This window comes from Ictidomys tridecemlineatus, chromosome 11 (genome assembly GCF_052094955.1).
Source record: "Ictidomys tridecemlineatus isolate mIctTri1 chromosome 11, mIctTri1.hap1, whole genome shotgun sequence".
NCBI lineage: Eukaryota > Metazoa > Chordata > Mammalia > Rodentia > Sciuridae > Ictidomys > Ictidomys tridecemlineatus.
Genome location: NC_135487.1, coordinates 14791700 through 14807038, shown reverse-complemented (window position 1 = coordinate 14807038; position 15339 = coordinate 14791700). Strand labels below are relative to the sequence as shown.

The 15339-nt window shown below is 45.4% G+C and overlaps 1 protein-coding gene and 1 long non-coding RNA gene across 5 annotated transcripts in view; one reads left to right on the top strand and one right to left on the bottom strand.

Annotated features, from left to right (window-relative positions):
• Zbtb40 (zinc finger and BTB domain containing 40) overlaps positions 1-7945 on the bottom strand; it is a 75507-nt gene extending 67562 nt beyond the window's left edge. Inside the window, exons 1-2 of one of the 3 annotated variants that reach the window (XM_078025550.1) lie at positions 7774-7945; positions 7295-7478 (exon numbers count right to left, since the gene is read on the bottom strand). The gene's annotated coding sequence lies outside the window, so the exon portion shown is untranslated. The remainder of the gene's footprint in view (positions 1-7294; positions 7479-7773) is intronic. The other 2 variants (XM_078025547.1, XM_005317564.5) reach the window with 2 other exon arrangements.
• On the top strand, positions 6973-15076 carry LOC120890662 (uncharacterized). 2 transcript variants are annotated; one of them, XR_013427574.1, is made up of 6 exons: positions 6973-7110; positions 7192-7394; positions 7814-7921; positions 13300-13396; positions 13696-13765; positions 14649-15076. It is a non-coding gene; the product is annotated as an uncharacterized LOC120890662 (long non-coding RNA). The 2 variants fall into 2 exon arrangements; XR_013427573.1 differs by lacking the exon at positions 13300-13396 and having other exon boundaries at positions 6976-7110.
• Positions 15077-15339: the final 263 nt, after the last annotated feature.

Genomic DNA, 15339 nt, shown 5'->3' with positions numbered 1-15339 from the left:
GATTATGGAAAACACCTAAGTACAGTGCCAGGCACTTTGTATGCATTCAATAAATGATAACTTTTATTATCAACATGATATTTCTGGGATGGGATAAAGAGAAGAAAAAAATACTCGGAACCAGCAAATTAATGACCGCAGACTTAGGAATACCCGGATGTCTATACAACAGGGGCTACCCTTCCAAATAAGGGTCCCAGGGACCTGTCACCTTCCCCTTCCCCTTACTGCTGTGCTCATCCATCCAACAGATATGCCCTGACGGTGGACTATGCGGGACACAGTGCTGAGTGCGGAAGAACAGGAAACAGGACAAAGACGCAGCAGGGACCTCGCAGCAGGGACCACGCAGCAGGATGGGCTCCAGGCCAGTCAATGACCATCTGAAGTCGATGTCAGACGCTGGAGGATGTGAGCGTATAAAACTTCTCTGAGAAGTTCTGGAGGGATGTAAGACTTTTATGTGGCAATAGAACAATGTATACAAAGTCTAGTACATAACAAACTACAAATATGTTTGCAACTTATACCATGGATATCCCTTATCTTATAAAAAGAGAAAACAAATTTCAAATATACTGAAATATTATTTCTTATCTGACAGATTGACAAAACACCAAAACTGTCAGCATACTGAGTAAGAAGTAGGGTCAAGTATAAAATAAAAATTGTAAATATACCTTTTTAAAAATATTTTGGAATAATGCAAATGATCACAAAGTTTAAAACAAAATTAGGTTTTTTTCTTACTAGTGATGCTCAATGTTTAAAACATTTGACTGCCTGTGTTGCCAAGTTGGTGATATAAGTACAGGGAAAATAATCATATCAAGTGACTTCTCCTGTAACATTTGTACTTTTTTATGCTTATTTTTATTTTTTGAGACACAGTCTCTATGTTGCCTCAAACTCCTGGGCTCAAATGATCCTCCGGCCTCAGCCTCCTGGGTAGCTGGGACCACAGGCCCACACAACCACCTCTGGCATTCATGGAGTAGACACTCTAAAGACAAAAGGAACCTCTAGGAAACTGAAACAATGTTCAGTAACATAATGGTCAGTGTGGAGAATGGCCTTGCTGCTGTCCTGGCTAATAACATGACCACGGATGTCCAGGAGGCGGTTAGCCTTGAAGGCCCTAAACACTCATCTGAGAAAGGACGAAGCTCTGTGGCCACTGTTTCCAACTCTGCTCACTAGAAGCGGGAGAGGAAGGGGAGAGGAAGGGGAGAGGAAGGGGAGAGGAAGGGGAACCAAGGCCTGAGGACTGGAGAGCTGGGGAGCAGCTGCCAGGCCAAGGAGCTACAGGACTAGAGGGCAGCAGCCACCCGGGAGTCTGAAGCAAGGGCCGACATGTTCAGATCTCTGCTTCATTGGGATCACTGGCCACAGGTACCAGACAATGCAAGAGGAACGAAGAGAACCACTGCCAGCCAGAAGGCCGCTTCTGCCACCCAGGACCAGAGACCACAGGAGCTTCGGCCAGAGGAGGAGAAAGTGGAGGAGAAAGCAACAGGCCTGAGGCCCAACCAGATGTGTCACTTCTTGGTAGGGAGAAAGAGGATCCCGAAGAACAGAGCAGCAAGGGTTCCTTCATTTGGCAACTAGGAGGTGCGTCTGTTGAGACCAGGAAGGGAGGAGAAGGACAGAGGGAAGAGTCACTGCTACCAAAGCCCCGACACCATCTTCTGGAGCTAGTGGGAGCAGGTGTCAAAAGAGTTAGGAAAGGTGACCCACCAGTCAGGCTGCCGTCCTAGGAAACGGAGAAACAGAGGCCAGCGTAAAGGCTTAGATCACCAAGTGTACGAGCACTGGGATAGGACACTGCTCACTCTCACTATATCTTTAAAAACAGAAAAGAGAAAAATGCTATTTAAATAACCAATATTTGAAGCCTCAAAAGCTATCATTTACAATTATAAATCTTTGCTTCTAATCTCCCTCCTCTTTCCCAGGCCCTTTCCTTCATAGAGCACCCTCTATTGTTTAGTCTGTCTCAGACACAACTCTGGTTCCTGGTGTATAGGTCACTCAAACAAATGCTTCAAATGTAAGACAACTTATATTTCAATATAAACAACTATGGGACTGGGGATGTGGCTCAAGCGGTAGCGTGTTCGCCTGGCATGCTTGCGGCCCGGGTTGGATCCTCAGCACCACATACAAACAAAGATGTTGTGTCCGCCAAGAACTAAGAAATAAATATTTTTTTAAAAAATATATATAAACAACTAATTTTTAAACACTATATGGGCCAAACTCCGGCCTACAGTTTTCTCTTGCGGTCCCATTAGATAAAGATATGCCAAAAATAAAAATTTCCCTTCCTTTAATTTCCCTTTGGGCACTAATAAAACCAGAAATTAGGGCTGGGGTATAGCTCAGGGGTAGAGCGTGTGCTTAGCATGCATGAGGCTCTGGGTTCCATAGCCAACACGCGCGCGCGCACACACACAAAAATCCAGAAACTCTATCTGTGAATTGACTTTTTCAGAGGTTCTAGTGTTAAGTTCTGAGACAAGATTGCTCTCAAAATAGAAGCTCTTTCCTTTCACACACGCAGAGAGGACTCTCATGGTCAAATGCAGGAAACATCCTTTCTTGACTCTTTCTTCCTTGAATCTGTCCCCTCCTCCTCCTCTTTTCCTTTTAACCCAACTTTTCTAAATCTGAGGACTGACCCCCAGGGCTGACGTCTAGACACAGAGCATGAGGCTTATGCTGCCTCGATCATTCTCTTGCCCATCGCAAGAAACAAATATGTAACTAACTGGACCTTCCATTCCACAGCATCTGTCTATTCAAAACATCGTGCTGTACATGTTAAAAACCACACAATGCTACTTGAAAATGTAAAATATAAAAATAAGAAAAACTTAGGGCCAGGGACACAGCATAATGGTGTGTGCTCAGCATGAACAAGGCCCCGGCTCTGACCTCTAGCACTGAAAATACATCAATTTTAAGAAGAAACAAATATGCTACCTGCTAGCAAGGCTGCAGAGATAGCACCCCACACCTCACTAAGTTCCCATAAGGTGTTGACAAACAGTCATCATCAAAGCGTCACTGAAGCATGCCATGGGTAGACATCTGTATTAAACATTCAATTATGCCTGACCCCTTCACACAGGAAACAAAGCTTGAAAAGATACTTTCAAAATTCTGAAGGCAAGGTCACAGAGCAGTGGAGAGTCATAGGTTTCATGACTTCAGTCTGGGGGTGTTACCTGTGATCTTCCATTATTGCTCCGCACCCTTTGAGGGGGGTCCAGGACCCCTCTAAAATCTGATTGAAGTGATGGGCTCTCTTTCCAGAAGAATGACATTCACACAAATTTATAGGCATTGTTCAAAGGATTTGTGGGTTCCCTGGTATGCAACCATTTACCCCAAATAACCAATCCCTGGCTTATGTGGCTCAGCTGTAATATATTTACTCTATGAAGGGAACGGGGCGTTGGCATTAGGATGGTGGGATGTGGAGTGAAGCAACACGGGGGGTAGGAGGGAGCCAGCTTTCTCTCCTTGCCCGTCTCCTGAGGGCTGCCAGAGTCCCACAATTACATGCTCTCTGCAAATGAAATACTGCACCCTTTGTGTGACTGGAAAGTGACAATCTCATCTCTGAATTTAAACGCCCTTAGTATTTAATTCTTTCCTCTGTGTGATTAGTACTTTGCTTTTGCACATTATCAAGACGATGGCTTCAGAAGGCAGGCTACTGGAGATCCGGAAACCCACACGTCCCAATTCAATTTCCTTGTGGAAATCAAAGAGCTCACTCTCTTGAGGAGTTGAAAGAGGCTGAGGGGTCACCGCCTTCCCCCAGGGTGCTGGTGTAGGCAGCGCTCGGAAGGGTAATGTAAATACTCAGTATGAGGCAACAGAGCAGACCAATTTGTTTTTCAATCTATTTTATTTCAGTTCAAAACATCATTGCAGACAGACAGTCCAAGAAAACAAGTCACACTTTGGTTACACTCAGTATTCCTCAATCTCCAAAAGCAGCTGAGTATTGCCAAAATGCGGCTTGTTTTACTGGGCTGCTGTCTGCACTGATGCTTTGAAGTGAAATAAAATAGATTGAAAAACAAATTGGTCTGCCCTGGCTCTTCCTGCAGTTTCGTATTACCCTTCAAAGCCGCGTTTCCACCCACTTTTCACTGGAACCCAACAGACCCAAATCACAGAGCAAGGCTGCCACACTCAGACGTGAAGGGCCCACCCAAATCTGAAACAGCAATTTCACTCAGGGCTGTTGCTTAACACTGCATTAACAGGCCCCTCTGTCCATCAGTTCCCTGCTCCATTTGCTGGGTGGGAGTATATCTTTTGGTGACATGTGCAATATGGTTACTGGACACGGTTTAAAGCAAAACTTGACACCGCTGTTCTGTACAGCTCCCTTATTATGGCCTCAAATTGCTTATGTTGATGAGCTCAAACACCCTATTTTCACTTATTTAAAAAGCTTGCAACTTCTTTCCAAGCATTCACTATTCTGTCTTAAAGTATACAACATCATTTTTACAACATTATTTTAAAGGAAATTCACAATTATTTGCAAATAAATTTTGAAGTCACACCATCTAGAAGAGGCCTGATACTTTTCTGAATCCTTAAGAAAATGCAGATGTTGGGGCTGAGGGTGTTGGTGTGCTTAGCATCCGAGGCCCCAGGTGAGGTCCCCCGCACCCCAAAAAAAAAAGAAATGTGGACACCTCTATCAGAGGAACACAAATGGCTTCCAGCTTAAACACTAAAATCCCAAAAACCATGTAATTTGGTTTAAAAATTAAACCCCATTTGAAAAATTCTTTCCTAAACACAAAGAAAAAAACAAGATCTGGGGCTGGGGCTGGGGCTGAGCGGTTGCGCACCTGCCTGGCATGTGCGAGGCCCTGGGTTCGATTCCAGAACCACATATGAATAAATAAAATAAAGGTCCATCAACAACTGAAAATATATTAAAAAAAAAAAAAAAGATCTGTCCTGCTCCCCCTGAACATAGGAAAACACCCGCCCCTGCCACATTTGCCTGTAACACATTTTTCTGGATTTTTGTTTTTATTTAGTACTTCAAATGAAGTTTCATTTGAGGTCAAACTTGATTAGTTTTCTCTAACAGGAATTCAGGAATATGTTTAACAATAAAAAGAAAACACCAAACTTATTCCGATATCTTCTCCTTTAATGAGCACATCCGCATTGCAGGCAGCTCACCCAGGGGAAGCTGGACTGGCACCAGGGACCAAGCACAGCACTGTTGACCACAGCACAATCACTCCCCCTCGGGTCTCTGCCACCCCAAGTTCCTGCCTACCTTCTGGTCTTTGAGCTTGCTGAAAAGTTCCTCCCCTGGCTCCTCCCCCTTTTCCCTTCTTGCCAGGCTAGCTTAAACTCCCTTTTTGAAGAGGGGTCTTCCCTGGGCTGGGGTGTGGCTCACAGGCAGAGTGCCTAAGATTTGCAGAGGCTCTAACGTCAATCCCCAGCATTCCAAAAAAAGGAGTCTTCCCTGACCACTCAAGGTGAAGCGGGGTCTTGCAGGTAAGCATCTCCGCTGTTTTGATTCCCTCAATTTTGAATAACATGTTTGTGCACTGTCCTGACACTAGGTTTCAGGATCTGGGCCTCTGGGACTGCTCACCCCAGTGATCACAGGGCCTACCACAGTGGTGCCTGATACACAGCAAGCACTCAAATATTTGCTTAGTGAAGGACCTGGATTTGTTTATTTAATATCTACCTGGAAACTCCAGGTTGCGGGTACTGGCTGCAACTGAGGGTATAAAAGGTGAGGTATGGTCTCTGCCCTTAGGGACCTCCCAAGCCAACAGGAAAGACAACAGATGAAACAATGTAGTATGATGAAGGTTTAGCTTCAGCTTCCAATTTCCTGGAAATCTTGGAAATCTCTCCTCTGTGAGCCTCATCTGTAAAATGGGAATAATTACACTACCTGTGTCATTGTGTTGGTGTGAAGAAAAAGTGACAGTCCATATAAAGAAAGAACTCTGTCCTAGTACCTGGCACAAAAAAGAATCACTGAATAAACATTAACTACGAATTGTTATGCCATGACGACTGTGTTTGAAATTATCTTTGTATACAGTATATCACCTGTCCAAGCCCCTGAAGAATTTAAATTCCACGGAAGGGCAGAGATCTTGTCTTGTAAACTATTATATTTTCAGGGATTTGAATAGTCCCTGGCATAAAGTAGGTGCTCATGGAAAACCAAACAGCTAACGTATGCATTCAGGCAAGCATGGATGTTTCAAATCAGTTAAATCAACGATGAAAAGCTAGATGTGGGGGCTGGGGATGTGGCTCAAGCGGTAGCGCGCTCGCCTGGCATGCGTGCGGCCCGGGTTCGATCCTCAGCACCACATACCAACAAAGATGTTGTGTCCGCCAAGAACTAAAAAATAAATATTAAAAAATTCTCTCTCTCTCTCTCTCTCTCCCCTCTCTCACTCCCTCTTTAAAAAATAAATAAATAAATAAATAAAATAAAGGTCCATTGACAACTAAAAAAAATATTTAAAAAAAAAAAGAAAAGAAAAGAAAAGCTAGATGTGGGAACTAGTGCCATAGAAGGTGTCTATATTGGAAGGAAGAAGGGAACTTAAGTCTGATGATTCAAACCAAGTTCAGATATATTTAACTTTAAGATTGTTTAAATCTCTATAATTCACACCAAACTTTGCATACAATTCCAGGGAAGAACCACACTCTCAGCTTGAGAAAACTTGAGAGAATAATGTGTGAAGCAATGTGATGTTGGCCACAGGGCAGGGGGTTCCCAGGAATGGGATCCACTTGCCAGCCCTAAAACGTAGCACACTTTTAAATAGCTTAATTGCTCCTACTTCTTCCTTTTTGCAAAATGGAATCAAAGCATTGCCGCCCAGCAAAACAAAGCTATGTATAAATACAAATAAAGCAAGCACCTAGCTTACTGGAAGCCACTGGGTGGAGATGGTATTACTGCTCTGTGAAGTAGGAAAAACAACTCCTACTTTGCATAATCAATAAGACCAGAAGGGGTAATGGAAACCAGAGCGTGCGTCACCTACAGGACTCCAGGTGCATGGCCCGGTTGTTGTAAGTCAAGTTTCCCACTTGGTGAGAAAGGGCTTGAGGAATCACTGACGGACAACTCTGACCCAATCTGCTTGCCTCCAGGACGGGAGTCGGCACACGCAAAGGGACAGCGAGAAATATTTTTGGCCTTGTGGACCTTCCCATCAAAGGCTTGCAGTGGCCACACGACTGTGCAACTACTCACCTCTGCCCTGGCAGCGGGGAAGCAGCCACGGAGCAGACCTACAGCCAACAGGGATGCGCTCCCGTCAAACTCCCGTCAAACTTCGCTTACGGACACTCAAGTTTGATTTCACATAACTTACATCCTCTTTTCTTCCCCCAAACACTCAAAAACTTAAAAATCATTCTCGCTCCGGGCAAACACCCTGGGAGGGGAAGAGAAGGGGGACAGGTTTGGCCTTGGGCCTGGGGGAGGCAGTGAGGCTGCAGAGCCAGGGCAGGAGGGCAGGCCCAGCTCCCGGGCCCAGCGCCCCGACCCGCTCCCCGCCGCAGGCCGCGGCTGAGCCCCGGGGTGGGCCACCCTCGGGGACGCGACCAAGGACAGCCCCGCGGAGTGGCCACGCAGAAGGGTCCCTCGGCGCCCCTCACTGAAGGCGCCTTTCGGGCCTCCGCTCCAAAAGGGGTCTCCATGCTGAGTCCCAGCCCCGTTTCTATGGTTACCTGTTCAGCACCGATTCAAACTGCCGTTCTTTATTGACAGCGCCATAGAGGACACGAACACTCCTGCCCGAAGGGAACAATAAAGCTTTCGCCATTCAACAGCGCCGGAGACGCCAGAAGGCGGCCATCTTGAGGCCGGCGCGGAAAGGTAGGAGCCGGGAGGGGCGGTGCCTCCGTCCCGCCGCACCAGTCACGTGCCGGGGGCGGGTCTCGCGAGAGGCGGGGCCTGCGTCACGCGATCGCTCTCCACGAAGGCGGGCCCTGGGGCCAGCTCTGCTCCTGTTGGGACGCTGGCTGCTCCTTCCTTTCGCCACACCTTCCCGTGAAAGTTCTACAGGAGTTTTACCGCCCCTTGCTGGAGCAGTGTTAAGTGTTTGTTCCAAAGAATGGCCCTGAAATAGACACAAAAAGTTTCCTTCCATTTTTTCAAAACAACAAGTTCACGTTCAAGGCCGAACTGTGACCTGGGCCGCGTCCCCAGACGAATTCTCATTGGTGGAAAGGCTTAGTGCCGCTCGGATGCGATAGGCTAGCAGGCCTAGGGTCAACCAATCGTGGTGTTCTGCAGGCATTTTGGTCCCGCCTCTCCCTCCCAGTCTCAGGATTTAGGCGCTGGGGGGCCAAGTGTCTGTAGTACCTGTAGCCTGTCTTCCTCCCTTCCTCCCTTCCTCCCCCCCTCCCCCCTCCCCCTCCCTTCTTTTTTCTTTCTTTTTTTTTTTTGGTACCGGGGATTGAAGGGCACTCAACCACTGAGCCACACCCCCAGCCCTATTTTGTATTTTGTTCAGAGACAGGGTCTCACTAAGTTGCTTAGCGCCTCGCAGTTGCTTTGAACTTTGCTTTTCTTTTGTGTATTTTCCCTCTCACGAACTTCCTCACACCCTCCCTGTACGTACCCCACCGAAGCTCCCCCTCCCCACACCAGCAGTGAAGTCGCTTTCAGACATTACGGACAAATTAAAGTCCCACTGGCGCTGGGGGATGAACGCCGTCACTGCACCGCACTCGGGTCTTTCTGCGTTGACTCAGATGTCCAAATTCATTCTTACAGCTCTGACATCCACGGTGTCAATCTTCAGTCGTTTTGAGAGCTGTCACTGTCAGGCTGACTCTCACTTCATCACCGTTTTTCATCACGAGTTGGGTCTACTGGACAGAGGCGTCACTTGGAGCGTTGCTGTCATCCGGGTCCATCATAGTTACTGTCACTGTCTGATATGCAACTACTGCCAATGACCGTAAACTTCAAACGGTTCTGTAGCATATAGCTGTGTGTGCCCAGCTGTTACCCTTTCGGTTGTTTTCAGTGTCATTGTCACTCAGCTTCATTCACCGCCTCATAAGTCAAGGCAATTTTGCACAGGCCCCTACTGGTACACAGTTGTCCTTGTTACTGCCTAGTTGGTCACTTTCGTTATTATACTCACACATCACTGTCACATTTGGGGTCATGTTTACCGCAGATGACATTCAGTCAATTTTCTAGTCACTGGAACTCTGCCCACTGCTGTTGGTCTTCCAGTCCCCTATTTCCACCAAGCCCTCATTCTCCCTTATTGAAAGTCTGCAGTGTAGACCTGCTAGATTTAACAAACCAACTCCTAAATTAGTGCTTGGCACATAGAAGGTGCTCCAGATATATTTGTTGAATTAGTGGTTTAAAAAAAAAAATCAATGTTACCAATGTGCTGTATGTAAATATGGATGGCTTGAGGCTCAAGAGTCTCAAACAATAGGAGTAAGTATTAAACTCCTCAATTTTACATGGTTCTGCATCTTAAAAGGATTAAAAGAATAAAGCACAAGAAAAGTGGCCACATGTACACACAATTCCTGGAACCATGGTTACAAAGAATAGGAATGGGGGGGGGGCTGTTGCGCTGTGCTGGGATCAACTCAGGGCCTTGGGCATGTTAGGTAAGGCTCCACTACAGAGCTATATCCTCAGCCCCAAGAATAGGATTCTTAACGGTTGTTTTTTCTTATTATTTTAAAAGAATATATGTTTATTTTAGAACATTTACAAAACGTGGGAGATAATCTTTCCTTCAGAGGGGTTGTGTTAGACTGAACAATGCCGTCAACCAGCACAGCCCACACATTCACAGTCAATGGTCATTGGCTGTAAATTCCCCATAACCTTTGCTTGAGATTTGGCATTACAGGTTGAGCATCATGAATCTGAAAATCCCAAATCTAGAATGTCCTAAATAGGAATCTTTTTGAACACAAACACAACACCACAAGTGGGAAATTCCACACCCAATTTCATGTGACAGGTTGCAGTCAAAATGCAGGCTCACTAAAAATATTGTATAAGATTACCTTGGATCTGTGTATGCAAGGTGTGTATGAAGCATTAGTGAATTTTCTATTTGGAAATCTCATTATGTATATGCAAATATTCCAAAATCCAAAATACTTCTGGTCCCAATCATTTCAATCAAGGGATTCTCAATCTGTATTAGACATTCCTATGGGACTGACTTATCTCCAGTTCATGAAAAGTAGCATAGGTGGGCTGGGGGGTAGGTCAGATGTGAGACACCTGCCCAGCATGCCAGCTCCAGCCTCCCAAAACAACACACAAAACACTGAAGCAAACAAGGAAAAAGAAAATCAAGAAGGCTATTTGACTAGGCATGGGAGTGCAGGCCTGTGGACCCGGTTACTTGAGAGGATGAGGCAAGAGCATGGTTTGAGCCCAGGAGAGTTCAAGGTCAATCTAGGCAACACAGCAAGACCCTATTTCAAAAGGAGCAGCAGAGGGTCATGCATAGCAATAGCCCTGACCTCTGGTCACCATACCATGAAAGAATAAGAAAACGATGTATGGGCCTTAAATGATGTCATTTCAGAAGAACCTTCACAGCTTTGGAAAAATAGCCTGCTTCCCAGTTGCCAGAAAGACCCAAAACTTAGCCTTGAGAGAAAGATATTTGAGGACTTTTCAACTTTTTTTTCCCTACCTTAAACAGAAAATGTTCTGAGGCCACTGTCCCACATAAGATGGCCAAGGTGGCTGCAGTTGAACACCAACCGTGGGGCTGGGCATGTAGTTCAGTGGTGGAGCAACTCATGTTTAGTGTGCACAAGGCTCTCGGCTCGATGCCCAGCACGAAAAACAAAACAGAGCAAAAAACTACCAACTGTTTCTAGAGTGACTACTACATGCCAAGGACGCTGAGCTCCTGTTTCCTGCTGTAGTGGAACACAGCCCAGCGACCACCCTTTCTCCGGCTACGAAGAGCAATCATTGTTTATCTATCTCCCTCCTGCTCTCGGCCAGGTAGCAAGCCAAGCTCTCTATCTAGCTTATCTCATTAATTCCCAGTAACCACTCAACGAAGCAGGTCACACTTAACCAAAGAGGTAACCAATTCGGAGAAGGGAAATAATGTGCTCAAAGAAACAACGATGCTCAACGGCGGCATCAGGGTTTAACCCAGGAGACCTGACTCAGAGCCTTCGCCACTTTCAACCCAGAATACAGACTTTGGGTTTTTACAAAACGAATGTGTTCTTTGTAAGGAATTCAAGGATCATGGGAAAAATACAAAGAGAGCAAAACCAGAATCGTTGTACATCCTACCACTTAGCAGTAACCTATCATTATAGATGAGCGTTTCTCCATCTCTGGGCAGATTTATGTAAGTAGGTGGATGGAGAGATAATCATGATAATAATGACGACTTCCATCCAGGAAGCACTATGTGCTGAACTCTCTTCTAAGCGCTTTTCATGAACCAACACATTTAATTTACTCGAAGAGAGAGATGGATAGGCATAATTTTATTAAAATGAGCTCATTTAACATATTCAGGGTTCACATCAGCAGTCAACCACCTGCTGATGTTTTTCCACCAAATCTGGTTCCTTCCTTAATTTTTCTGGCTCTTCTCCGCCTTCCAATCAAATTCTAAGCCCAGAGTCCTTGGGCTGCAAAAACTGAGTCTTTAAATAGCGTCCTCTGCACAGCTGCTGCCCAGTCCAATGTCCCCGCTGGTCCCCAAGGCAGTGGTGTTATTTGTGGAAGCGAAGTTTGCTACAGACTTGACATATGCTTTTTATTTGTTGGAGTGGTGTCTGGACCTTGGCATTCTCCTTCCTGGCTTTCTAAGTGTTAGAATTTCACTATCTTTTTCTGCAGTCCAGGTCTTTAGATCTGGCCCAGTGGATAGCAGCCAGTCTCAGATGAGGATGTTGGAATTTGCCAAATGACTCAGAAAGGTCAGCCACCTGCTCATCCATCCAAGGATGACAAAAGACAAGGAGGCAGGCGGTGGCTTTCTCCAGGGGCGCTGCCCAGGCTTCCAGGTCCGGAACACTCTTGCACCCGCACCACTGATGCGTTGTGAATGAATACCTTGCCCATTTGCCCCCAAGACAAAAAGCACTCTCACATTTAGAATGCTGGAATAGACTCCTGCTGAGATGGCTCCCAGGCCTTTCATGTTCAGCAGATCTAAACCAAAGTGATGATCTTCCAGCTGCCCCCGCGCTTCTCCCCTGGGCTCTTTGGCTCAGAGAGGCCACCCCAGCGCTCCACCTGCTCAGGTCAGACACTGGGGAGTTGTCCTGGACACTTCTCTCTCTAGCCCTCAACTGTTTACCAAGTCTTGTTGATTTTACCTCTGATATACTCTGTCCATTTCCATGGCCCAAGTCCAAATGACTTTTACCTCCCCACTACCATAATATCCTCCTCCTGTAGCTTCTTTTGCAAGGATGTTGTACTTTGTCAAATGTGAATAATGTGCTGATAAATGGTTTTTATTTTTATTTTTTTATTCACAATACTGGGGGTCAAACTCAGAGTGCTCTACTACTAAGCTCCATCCTCAACTCTTCTTATTTTTTATTTTGAGACAGCCTAGATTGCCTAGGCTGGCCTCAAACTTACAACCCTCTAGTCTCAGCCTCCAGAGTTGCTGGGATTACAATTGTGCACAACTGTACCTGGCAGTAATATGTTTTTAATTTCAATTTCCACTTGTTCGTTGCTGGTATATAGAAAAAGCAATTGCCTTTCTAATATTAACCTTGTATTCTGAAACCTTGCTATAACAGCCTATTAATATTAAGCCCAAGAGGGTGTGGGGTTTTTTTTGTTTTGTTAATTCCTTCTGAATTTCTGTGCATATGTTCATGTCATCAGAGAACTAAGAGTTTTATATCTTACTTCCCAAACTATATGCTCCCCTCTGTTTTTCTTGTCTCATTGCATTTGATAAGACTCCCTCCCAGTACAATGCCCACAAGCAACAGTGAAAAGAAATACCTTTTCTTTGTTCCTGATCTTAGTACAAAAGCTACGCATTTCTTGCCACTAAGTGTGGTATTAGCTACAGGTATTATTTTGCTTTGCTTCACAGATGTTCTTTAACATGTTGCACAAGTCCCCCCTCTATTTCTAGCTTGCTGAGGGTTTTATCATGAATGGCTATTGGATTTTGTCAAATGGTCTTTCTGCATCTATTGATTTCATGTGTTGTTTATTCTTTGGGCTGTTGCTGATTTTCAAAGGCTGAACCAGACTCCAGCCCCTGGATAAATCCCATGCCTACACGTATGCATACATAGGACAGATACAGACCTCGACAGAACGTCTATTTTTTCTCAAGTGAGTTTTGGCAGATTGTGCTGCCCAAGGAATGAGATCATTTCATCTAGATAATCATGTTTTGGGCAGTAGAATAGTTCATAACATTCCTTTATTATCCTTTAATGACCATGGGTCTGTAGTGATGCCCCTCTTTCATTTCTGACATTGGTCATTTGTGTCCTCTCTGCTTATCTTAGTTAGCTTGGGTACATGGTTATTATTATTTTTTTTTAAGAGAGAGTGAGAGAGAGAGAGAGAGAGAGAGAGAGAGAGAGAGAGAGAGAGAGAGAGAGAATTTTTTAATATTTTTTTTTTAGTTCTCGGCGGACACAACATCTTTGTTGGTTTGTGGAGCTGAGGATCGAACCCAGGCCGCACGCATGCCAGGTGAGCGCGCTACTGCTTGAGCCACATCGCCAGCCCATGGTTATTATTTTTATTCATCTTAGGTTTCTTTTGGTTTCATTGATTTTTCTCCTTTGACTTCCTATTTTCAATTTCATGGACTTCTGGTCTGATTTTTTATTATTTAATTTCTTCTTCTTTTTGAAGTTTCCTAAGGTGGAACCTTAGATTATTGATTTCTAGATTTTTTTCTTTTATAATATGCATTTCCTTCTATATACATTTCCCTCTAAACACAGCTCTCACTGTAGCCCACACATTTTTGATAAGTTATGTTTTTATCTTCATTAAGTTCAAAATATTTTAAAATTTCTCTAGAGATCTGTTTTTTGACTCCTGTGTTGTGTAGAAGTGTGTCCTTCACTTCCACAGGTATTTTAGAATTTTGCAGCTATGTGGATGTTACTGGTTTCTAGTTCCATTCCATTCTAGCCAGGGACTTCCTAGAAAACTGCCTTTGGGGTACGGAGAACTCTAGGGTTATGTAGAGCAAGGACAAAGCCCAGGGCCAAAGGTTTCCATAGTCAGGCGCCTTGTTCAAGCTGTGGTCTGGAGGGTCATGTCTCAGGTCTGGCTCTGTGGGGTCCTGCTGCCACCAGGCAAATGGCTATTGCTCCAGGGGACAATTTGGATCCCCCAATGAGGGATCTGCCAGGAAGGATCACTGTTCCTGGAACTTGAATAAACTGAGGAGAAATGACCCAGAGCAGGAACAGACCAGGATTGCAAAGTGGAGTCAGTCAGGTCCTTTAAATCCCGATGCTCTTTATCGGTGGGTGCACTAGAGTTATACAGAGTGACGGTGAAGCCCCAGTTTTAAAGGAGCCGCTGTCATAGTTCCGCCTTGTTTTTGCTCATTCCTCAGATCTGAGGGGCTTGGAGTGGTGACCATTCTGCCCCTTCCTGCCGAGTGGGGGCCTAGATCTGGACCAGAGGAATGAAGCTGGCACTCGCTGGGAAACCCAGGAAGGGGACAAAGCTGGGTCTTTAAACCACGGCGGAGGCATGTACAGGGAAAAGAGCCACGTGCCTGAGACTCAAAGTAGAAGTGCCATCATAGACCACGACGCAGATGGTTAAGTGACTCCACCGTCCACGGGCTTCTGGGGAAAAAAACATATTTGGGATCCATGAAGAGAGTCTTTTCCTTGTCCCTCCTTAATAGAGGGCTCTTGTCGAAGCTGTGTCCTGCCTTCTGTGTGGGGTGACCACAGGGCCCTTCCTCCACCACCTCTCACTCATGTTTTCATAGAGTTAACAAAATGACTCCATTTTTAAAAATCTGACAATTTACCTGCTTGTCTCTGAATGATTTCCTCTGAAGACATTGCTTCCTGTGGTTTAGGTTCTGATCGTCCCTCATTTCTGAATTGACTTGAGTGTTGGTCTGCTCTGTCCTGCGGCTCGGGGCAGCGATACACAACCAGGAGCCATGTCCAAAACCCTCTGAGCCACATTCAAGCAACAGAGAGCCTAGGGGTGACTCTGAGGCTAAGCTCACCTGGGCCATGTCCTCTGTGGACAATGGCATCTTCTCAAAACACTGAGCCCCGTCT